Here is a 9828-nt window from a genome sequence, read left to right as displayed (position 1 = left end):
AGCCCGCACAAATGGAGGGCCGAATGCTCAAATAACTTATGAAATGCTGGCAGGACTGGGACAGTATATGGATGTACAAAATCAGTTACATTATGTGCAACAGGCATATGAGCAAATACGACTTTGTGGAAGGAAAGCCTAGTATGCTTTACCAACAAAAGGGGACCCTCAGGGAGCTTTTAGTAAATGTATGCAGGGACCTACAGAGTCATTTTCTGATTTTTTGGCTCGTCTCACTTGAGCAGTGAGACGACAGATTCAACATGAGGCAACAGGAGATATTTTAATTCAACAATTAGCTTACGAGAATGCCAATGCTGATTGTAAAAAATGCCTGACGCCTCTGAGAAGAGATAGTACCATTACAGAGATGATTCAAGCATGTCAGAATGTGGGATCAGGCACTTTTCAAGCAAATTTACTCGCTGCTGCAGTAACAGGTAGAAATAAGAGGTGTTATAAGTGTGGAAAAATAGGACATTTCCAAAAGGAATGTAGGCAACCGAGAAGGACACAAGGTAACACTCTAGGAAGAGGCGTGAACACTCCTCCTCAAGATTTAAGCATTTCTCGGTGTCCTAGATGTCAGAAAGGGAACCACCAGGCCAGTTCGTGTAAATCAAAATTTCATAGAAATGGGCAGCTGCTAGATCCAGATAGATGGCATGGTCAGTTGCCGGGAAACGGCCAAAGGGGTAACCCCCAGCCCCGTCATCAATAGGGGAAATCTGCCCTCCAAGGCCCACAGTGGATTCTCTCATCTGAGCAACTCCGGGAAGCGCAGGCCTGGATCTTAACAGCACTGTAGCAGTCACTTTGACCCCCGATATGGCTCCGCAAGCTATTCCTACAGGAATTTGGGGACCTGTGCCACTAGGAACTTTAAGATTAATCTTAGGGAGGAGTAGAAACACTTTAAAAGGACTAACTGTCCTGCCTGGAGTCATTGATTCAGAGTATGAAGGAGAAGTTAAAGTTATACTAGAATGTAATCATATTATGCAAATTACTCCAGGACAAAGAATTGCTCAGATACTACTTCTACCTTATGTTCAGCAAGGTGAGGTTATAAATAGGAAAAGAAAGATGCAAGAATTTGGAAGCTCAGACATCTATTGGATACATGAAATTAACAAAACCCGTCCCATGATTAATTTAGTTTTCTGGCTTGCACCAAAGTAGAGGAATATCACTACTTGCTCCTGGGAGAGGTGCAAAGAATGTACAGTTTGAATTTGAATTGCCATTGGCTTAGAGCAAAGAATACCCTTACATGGTATTTTTCCTGGTTTGTATGCTTAAAGAATGTGGTTTCTTGTTCAAATTAAAATCTTAGTTTGTATTTGGAATTTAAAATCTGTAATAAGAAATGAAACTCCATTCCTGAAACAGCCTCTGGTGTGGAGAAATTCAATGGTGACAGGAGAGGGCAAAGCTATCTGCTCTCCTGCAATGAGATTACTTAAAGTGTCCTTTAAAAATTATAAAAGAATTCGCAGGGAAATTGTGATCTTGGCCAAATTGGATGCTATTTATTACTTCATAAAGTGAAAAAGAGAAAAAATTTGAGATCTGTCTTTATCTATTAAGCATGAAAAAAATGTGTGGCCAGATCTGTTGCGGAAACTTCCCCTAAAGTAAGCAGGATGTGGGGGAAGGGAGAGACGCTTGGCGATCCAATATGGACGCCACTCCCCAAGAAAGCCACCATAAGAGGCCTCATATTCGCCATCTTTCCTTTTTCCAGCTAATGACTTAAAGCTTTTAGAGATGTTTAGCTTTAAAGATGGCAAAGATGAACCAGGCTAGTTTCCCAAGGCATTTTAAGCAGCCCCTTTTTGAAATTCCCCCCCTAAGGCAAATAACCAGCAGGAAGTAGATAACAAGTTTGCATATGAATGGCTAATGCAAAAACTAGTAAATCATATATGGATATAAATATTTTTTTGATGGTTGTTAAAATTTCAAGGCCTTAACAGAGATGATTCTTATAAAACTCCAAGGGCCCGGAGTAATACAAGAAATTTATTCTCTCTTCTTAAAGGAAATCCTTTTTTAAATAATTTTTTTAAATATATTTTATTGATATTTCACAGAGAGGAAGGGAGAGGGATAGAGAGCTAGAAACATTGATGAGAGAGAAACATTGATCAGCTGCCTCCTGCACACCTTCCACTGAGGATGTGCCTGCAACCAAGGTACATGCCCTTGACCGGAATCGAACCCGGGACCTTTCAGTCCGCAGGCTGACGCTCTATCCACTGAGCCAAACCGGTTTCGGCAGGAAATCCTTTTAAAACAGATCTAATATACTTGAAATTGCATGGTATTATTCTACAATGTCATTATAATTTTTGATATTTTACAACAGCATATTGTACAATTAATCCAAACAAACTTAAAAATCTAATTTTTTTTATGTTTGGCAACAATTTAAAAGGACATGAAAGGATTTAATCCCTTCCCACTGTGTGAAAGGCCTCACTGGGAAGGCACTTGAGCATCCTATATTGGCCTTTCTTGCCTTATTTGCAAAGAGGGACCCTCTCCTCACAATCCAATTGCCCATAGCTGTTGCTTGAGTTTTCAGTTCATGCTGAAGTTGAAGCCTCATGGTGACTGGCACCATGGATCTGTCTCTCCCACAATGGCGTGAGCTGGGCCTTCCCTGGAGAAAAAACCTGGGTTCCCCAAGATATGTGATCTATGCCAGGGCCCCGCCAGTAGGCAAGAGGATCCCAAGGCAGGCGCTGGGCATGGAGGCCATAGGGGCATAGGCTACCAAGGAGACAGAACTGAACCTCATATCACCCTGCTTGGCCCCGGAGGATGGCTGGTTAGTCAATGACGGGTAAGACTCCTCAAGGGAGGGGCAACCAAAGACAGGCACAGTTGCAGGGGGCCATCAAGAGAGAACTTGGGGGTCAACAGAGGTGGGACACAGATCCCCCAACGTTGCAGGGGCTTGAACACTTGCCCCTTCTGAAGGAGGTCTCCTGCCCCATGGCTGCTTTGCACTTCCCATGCCCAGCTCAGATTGAGATCCAGCTACAAACAAGAGACTTGGCCCAGCTCATATTGAGACCCAAGCAACAGAGAAGTGGCTGATGGTGACTGCCCTATATCTAAATCTAACCTAAATCTAGGAGTGCTCAGGGCTTTCTCAAGAATGCATATAATCCTTTCCATTAATTTTTGCAGAGTAAACTAAAATTGTTGTTAAAGTATTAAACTTGACAGTATTGAAGAAAATTTAATCATACAAGAGGCTGTTCCTAAAGTATTAACCAAAATTTATAAAAAATTTTCCAAAAGCCTTCTAATAATTAAAAAGGGGGATAGTGGAAAAAAAACATGTAAAAAAATGTCTTGTAAGTAAATTATACTTAGAAAAAATTTTTTCTTTTGAAAACCAATTTCCATTTAATGCTATCAGCAAGACAGCCATGAAAAACACACATGGTATCAAAATAAATCAGAGGAAAATTGTTTGGGCAAAAAATTAAAAGGAGCCCAAGTAAAATTTATAGAAAAAATTCCTTTATTAATTTTGGTTGAGATATGTAAGTTGTCAGAAAACAACTCCAAGACCATGTGGATTCCTGCAACAGAGAGGAATTAGCAGTAATGCTCCAGCCATGAAGACAAGAGGAGAAACAGTCCAGACATGGAAGACACTGACGACGTCTTGCCATGCCAGCAGTCAACAGCTGTGTGTCACTGCAGGTTGCCCAGGACCAAACCAGAGACGGTCGGACCTGCATCTCCACCGTTTGTCCACCATCCAGATATCATTGCCAACATGAACACATGAAGAACTTTTGGACTCAGAACTTTTGGACATTGAAACTTAGACTTAGAACTCTTGGACTTTGAAATTGGGTGTTTATTTCTGATCTGCAGATGCAAGATTTTTTAGAAGAAAGAAATGGGGGAGATGCCGGAAACCAATCATTGTCTCACTAATAGAAAGAGGCTGGTCAACCTTGAAGCTCTGAAAGGTCAGAGCCAACCACTCCCTATCTAATTGAGACAATGGTAACTGAGGCAACTTCCCCATCTTGTAATCATGTAAATCCTTACTGATATGATAATCCGCTTATTACCTGCTTAAGGGCTATGGGTGTTTCCCAAAGCTGCTTAAGGGTAATGGGTGTATCCCATAGCCTCAATAAAAGGGATAGCAAGGCCAGAGCCTAGCGGTAGTCTTCCCACTAGAGGTTGACTCCCGCCTGGACCCCCATTTTCCCAAATTAACTCTTTTCTAGTCTCTCTCTTCATTTTAGTGTTCGGCCTCCTCCAGAAACCGAACCCTGAGTGGGCCCTGAACCACGCGGGTCGTGTTAAGGGCTCCCACAGGCAAGAATGGAGGTCAGAAAGGGATGAAGAGACCAGATTATGAAAGTCTTTGATGTCAGGGAGTTTGAGCTCTTTCTTGTGGCCAAAGGGGGTACTATGGGGATTTAAACAAGGGCATCTGATCTAATTTTAAAGAAGTTTCTCTGGGAGTAAAGGAAGGTTGGATACATTTGGAAGTGTAAAGAATATAAAGGACAGAGAAGACTCCTAGAATTTTGGCAGGTCAGAAAACGTCCATAGAGACCCTCCAATATTAAACAACATCTTTCAGTTTTATAGACTGAGACCCAGAGAAGGCACAGGGCTAATAAAGTGACAAAGCTTAAATCTGAAAGTCTGTCCTGATTTTGTCTGGTGCTCTGATTACTACTCCCTGGTTTGGAGCTAAATGGTGATCAGCAAAAAGGACTACCGGGTGGAGGTGGCAAATGTGAACAGGAAAATAATGAGAGATTAGAAGAGTGGGTCTTAAACTGGGGCCTGGAAATGCGTTTGCTTTTTTCCACATTTTTAACTCCAGAGTTTTGCAAACCTTACTAAAAAAAAAAAAAATTCCCTGTCAGAAAGCAAAGGAATTGTGAAGTGGTACGAGGATTGGAGGGGGTGCATGCTTAGAAATTGTATCCAGTCTGCGAAGGAAAAATGAGGTCCAAACCCTAAAGAACAGATCAGGAAGTTGTAATTTCCACCTATTTAGCTAATGACTGCGTCTACCACAAAAAAATGTACTCCAGCGCCCTCTGCTGAACCCTAAAAGGCTGCCTTTCCTAACTCCTGGGCAGACTGTCCAAGATGCTAAAATGGTGGCAATGCCCCCTCCCTCCTCTGGCCCCCCTGCATGCTGTGCCCTTGAGCATGATGGGAAGGATTCAGCTTCAATGACAGGAAATAATGCCCTGGCCCTGCCCACTGGTTTGGGATTTTGAATCGCTTAGTGACAACACCTTGCTGTAAAAGCGCTTCGGAAAATCTGAAGGTTTCTCTAAGCAACAGGTATGGCAATTTTGTCATTACTGCGGGCAGTCCAGTGGGCGGCGCTAGAATGCAGCATGAGAGACGCAGCCCTTTCCTTATTTTTTCCCTACAAACTGAGCTGTTATGACAGGATTTGAAGCTGAGTTAAAGATTAGCAGACACGCGGTGAGGGGTGGGGGTGAGGGCATGAGTAGGGGGATGGGGGGACAATGGGGGGATAAGGACACATTTGTAATACCTTAAACAATAAAGGAAAGAAAGATTAGTGGAGTTTAAACTTTAGAGCTAGGATTTTTAATTTGAGATTCCTGGGTGAGGCAAATGGCAGGATTTTTTGTTGTTTTGTTTTTGCAGTAGTGAAGATCAGTGAGTGAACTGTAAAGATAAAAACAAAAGAGGGGGAGGAGAATGGGGTGACTGGATAAAGAAGATGAACAATGGACACAGACAATAGTGAGATGAAGGCTAAAGGAGGGGAAAGTGGAGGTGGTCAAAGGGTGGGGGAGAATGGGGGAAGTCTGAAACAATGTCAACATTAAAGATTATTAATGAAAAAATAAATATCAGTGAGTGAACTCTTTGAAATAGTACATAAAAATATGCATGTGTAAGTTGTGTATTCTGGGGCAGAGGCTCCATAGCTTTCATCAGATTTTTTCAAAGGGGTTGGTGAATCTGTCATTTAGAGGATGAAGTTTTAGGCCAAGGGTAATTTACCATAATGATTATGCAGAAATTTAGAGCCAGAATTTCTGGTTTCACATCTAACTAACTCCACTAACCCCTAACTCAGTGATCTTAGGCAAGCATTTTAACCAGTTTATGCTTCAGTTCCTCATCTGTAAAATGAAAGATAACAGCAATGCATGCCTCTCATAGTTGTAATAAAATGAGTTTGTTAACTAAAAATATTTATACCTAGAGGTCTGGGTCATGCACTTGGGGGGGGGGGTGTCCCTCAGCTCAGCCTGCACCCTCTCCAATCTGGCACCCCTCGGGGGATGTCTGACTGCCGGTTTAGGCCCGATCCCGCAGTCAGACATCTAGGACTGCTGGCTCCCAACCGCTCACCTGCCTGCCAGCCTGATCACCCCCTAACCACTCCCCTGCCAGCCTGATTGATGTCTAACTGCCCACCCCTGCCAGCCCGATTGCCCCCAACTGCTCTCCCCTGCTGGCCCGGTAACCCCCAACTGCCCTCCCCTGCAGGCCTGCTTGCCCCTAACTGCCCTCGCTGCAAGCCTGGTCGCTCCCAACTGCCCACCCCTGCTGGCCTGGTTGCCCCTAACTGCCCTCCCCTGTAGGCCTGGTCGCCCCTAACTGCCCTCCCCTGCAGGCCTGGTAGCCCCCAACTGCCCTTCCCTGCTGGCCTGATCACCCACAACTACCCTCCCCTGCCAGCCATCTTGTGGTGGCCATCTTTGACCACATGGGGGCAGCCATCTTTGACCACATGGGGGTGGCCATCTTTGACCACATGGGGGTGGCCATCTTCTGCGAGGGTGTGAGGGTCATTTTGCATATTACCTCTTTATTATATAGGATAAGCATTTATTAACTGAAAATAGTTTAATGGATTCCCCAAGAGTTGAGTAACCCTTGGCAACATTATAATATCTTTTGTTGTTATGCTTTCAAATCCATTATCTGGATTTGAGACAGGGTAAATAACTTATATGAAGTTGTTAAGCTAGTCAGTGAAAGAGTTCAGATTCTAGAACCAGGGCTTTCAGATTCTTAGTCTAGTGTTCTTTTCATTATACTGTGTTGGACCAGTGCAAAGGACCTTATGGAAACTTGGCTTAAACTTTCTAACTCTGATTCTCATGTAATAGTGCGAAAAATAATCCTCAGTTGGTTCTGCATGAAGCCTGGGCTTGAACACATGTGATAGGGAGCAGATATCATATTGGGCAACCATACTGTTCTCATATTTATATAGCTTTTCTGTCCTTCCCTTCTCCCTTTCCTTCTATGGTTTATTTTCCTCTGCCTGTCCCTTAAATGCTGATATTCTACAAAGACATGTTCTTACCCTTCTCTCCTTCTTATGTTACACTCATTGCCTGGATGACCTCGTTCCCTCACTCAGTTTCAACCAACACCTGGAGCTAATGGCTATTAAATTTATGTCAGTAACCCAGGCTGCTTTCCCCAAGTCTAGACACATATCAAAATGCCTACTGTATATCTCACAAGCATCTCCAACTCTTTCTTCTAAAACTGAATTTATCATTTTTCTCTTGCCTCAGATCTGATGTGCTATCATCCATCCTAGTCACCAAAGCCAGAAACTTGGCTATAATTCTTGATTATTTTTTTTACCTTAACTCTTACATCCCATTAGTCATCAATTGATTCATTCATTTAACAAATACTAACTGAGCACCTGTTTTGTTCCCAACATTATTTTCTTTAGCATAGTTCCTGTCTTCATGCCACTTTCATCCCCAATACCAAGCCCAATACTAAATTGTGATTTACATACTAAATTATTTACAATTTTAAAGTCTGAAAATGAACAGAGTGGTGTGCTATGAGGGCATGTATTCTGGGACCATGGAATACTTTCTTGAGGAGGTGATTATTTAGTTTAGGGCTGAGAAATTAATATGAGTTAGTTAGATAAAGAGAAGTAAGAGGACCTTGTACACAGAGGAGAGAGCGTGTGCACAAGGTCCTGAGGCAGCAAGGTGGGTGACACATTTGAGAATCAAAAAGGCCAGTATGTGGTTGGCACTTATAGAACATAGGATAGAGTGTCATGAGACAAGGCTAGAGAGGTGGGTAGGAGCTTTATAAGCCATGGCAAGAATTTGCACTTTTTTTTGGGGGGGGGAGGGTGACAAAAGATGTTTATTTAGGCTGAATGCCCTGATACATCCATACATGTAAAAATATATCATCTAAAGTCAGGGCAATAATAATCAGGTTGGTGTCACCTCCCCTTCTCCCCTTTGGCACAGCCTTTCCAGCTGCTCCCTTCAAAATTCTGGAGTGTGCAAGACAGGGGTCACTTCTTGGCAGCTTCTGCCTGAGGTGCCAAATCTGCCTCTTTCTGAGCCACCAAGAATATGGCTCCCTCCTTCTGGAAAGCTGCCAGCTCTTCCGAACTGAGGTTCTTCACCACACGAATACCTAGGAAATGGACAGAGCCAATGATGCGGTGGACAACAGAGGACAGGGGCATGTCCCACATGGGGAAGGCATCATCCTGAGCTTTAACACAAGCAATCTCATACACGTGCTTCAAGGTCACCAGGCCTGCCACCTCCTTGCCTGTATGCAGGGCCCCTTTTTCAATCCCAGCAGCTGTTTTCAGGAAGTAGGTAACAGTGGGTTGTCCTATCTTGATTCCAAATGTCCTGTCAGGCTTCACAAAGATCTTGGTGGGCAAAAGGATGCCTTCTTTGATATCCTTCATCTTCTCATTGAACTCCTTGCAGAACTGGTTGATGGAAACCCCTCACTGACCCAGGATGGGGCCTAGTGGGGGGCCGCTGGCATGGCATGGCCCGCCTGCGTGATGGTCCGGATGATGCCGCTGACCTTGGGTCTCTTGACGGCCCGAGTGGGCCGGATTAGCTTCAACATGATGTGGGGTTCACTGCCTTCATTCACCTGAGGTCAACAGCAAGACAGACAGCTCTGGGCGCTGCCATATTGTGTCACAGGTCAAGAATTTGCACTTTTTACTAAGGGTTATGATGATCTACTAAAGTGTTTTCATCAGGGAAGTGACATAGTCAAATTTGGGCTTTGAAAAGATCACTCTACCTTGCTGATAGCAAATCAGAAGATTGGGGAAATCAATTAGGATACTTTTGAGTTAAATCAGACAAGAAAGTTGGTGGCTCCTATTAGCTTTGTTACAGTGAGGGTCAGAGAGATGGACATATTCAGGCATTATTTAAGAAGTAAATGTGGTAGGACATAGAGACTGATTAGATATGATGGGTAGAAGGTGGTGAGGTAACAGAATAGAAGTCCCAGGTTTCTAGTTTTTAACTTGAACAACTAAGTGAATGATGATGTCATTTTCTGAGTTGGGAATACTACAATGAGGAACAAGTTTGAGGTACAGTAAGATGATTAGTGCAATTTGAGATATCATAGTGTAATTGGAAGCATTTTTGCTTTCTTAGTGAAACACAAAATAATGGTATTTCTTGGAAGGGATGACATATTAATTTTAGTTAGATGTGCTTGTTGACGATGAGTTCATTCGGGGAGATCATATAGACTCAGAAGAGACCAGAGGTCTGAACCTTGAGGATTTCTGACATTTAAAAATCCAAGAGAAGTATATAAACTGACAAAAGAGACAGGGAAAGAGCAGGCAAAGAGATAAGAAGAAATCTAGGAATGAGTGTTGTTTCAGAAGCCAAGAGAAGAGAGCAGAAGAAAGGGTATCTAGTAAGATGAGTCCTGAAATATTTCTACAGGTTTTATTGCCCTGGAGATCACTGGGCACCTTGTAAGAACTGAAGTTGA

At 43.1% G+C, this 9828-nt stretch overlaps 1 pseudogene across 1 annotated transcript; it reads right to left on the bottom strand.

Annotated features, from left to right (window-relative positions):
* Positions 1-8347: 8347 nt before the first annotated feature.
* On the bottom strand, positions 8348-8928 carry LOC308239404 (large ribosomal subunit protein uL11m-like; annotated as a pseudogene). Its single transcript has one exon. The product of its transcript is annotated as a large ribosomal subunit protein uL11m-like (transcript).
* Between the last annotated feature and the right edge of the window lie 900 nt (positions 8929-9828).

This window comes from Plecotus auritus (assembly GCF_963455305.1).
Source record: "Plecotus auritus genome assembly, chromosome: X".
In the NCBI taxonomy this organism is placed as follows: Eukaryota; Metazoa; Chordata; class Mammalia; order Chiroptera; family Vespertilionidae; genus Plecotus; species Plecotus auritus.
The sequence above is the reverse complement of the archived record's forward strand: the minus strand, read 5'-3'. Positions and strand labels throughout refer to the sequence as shown.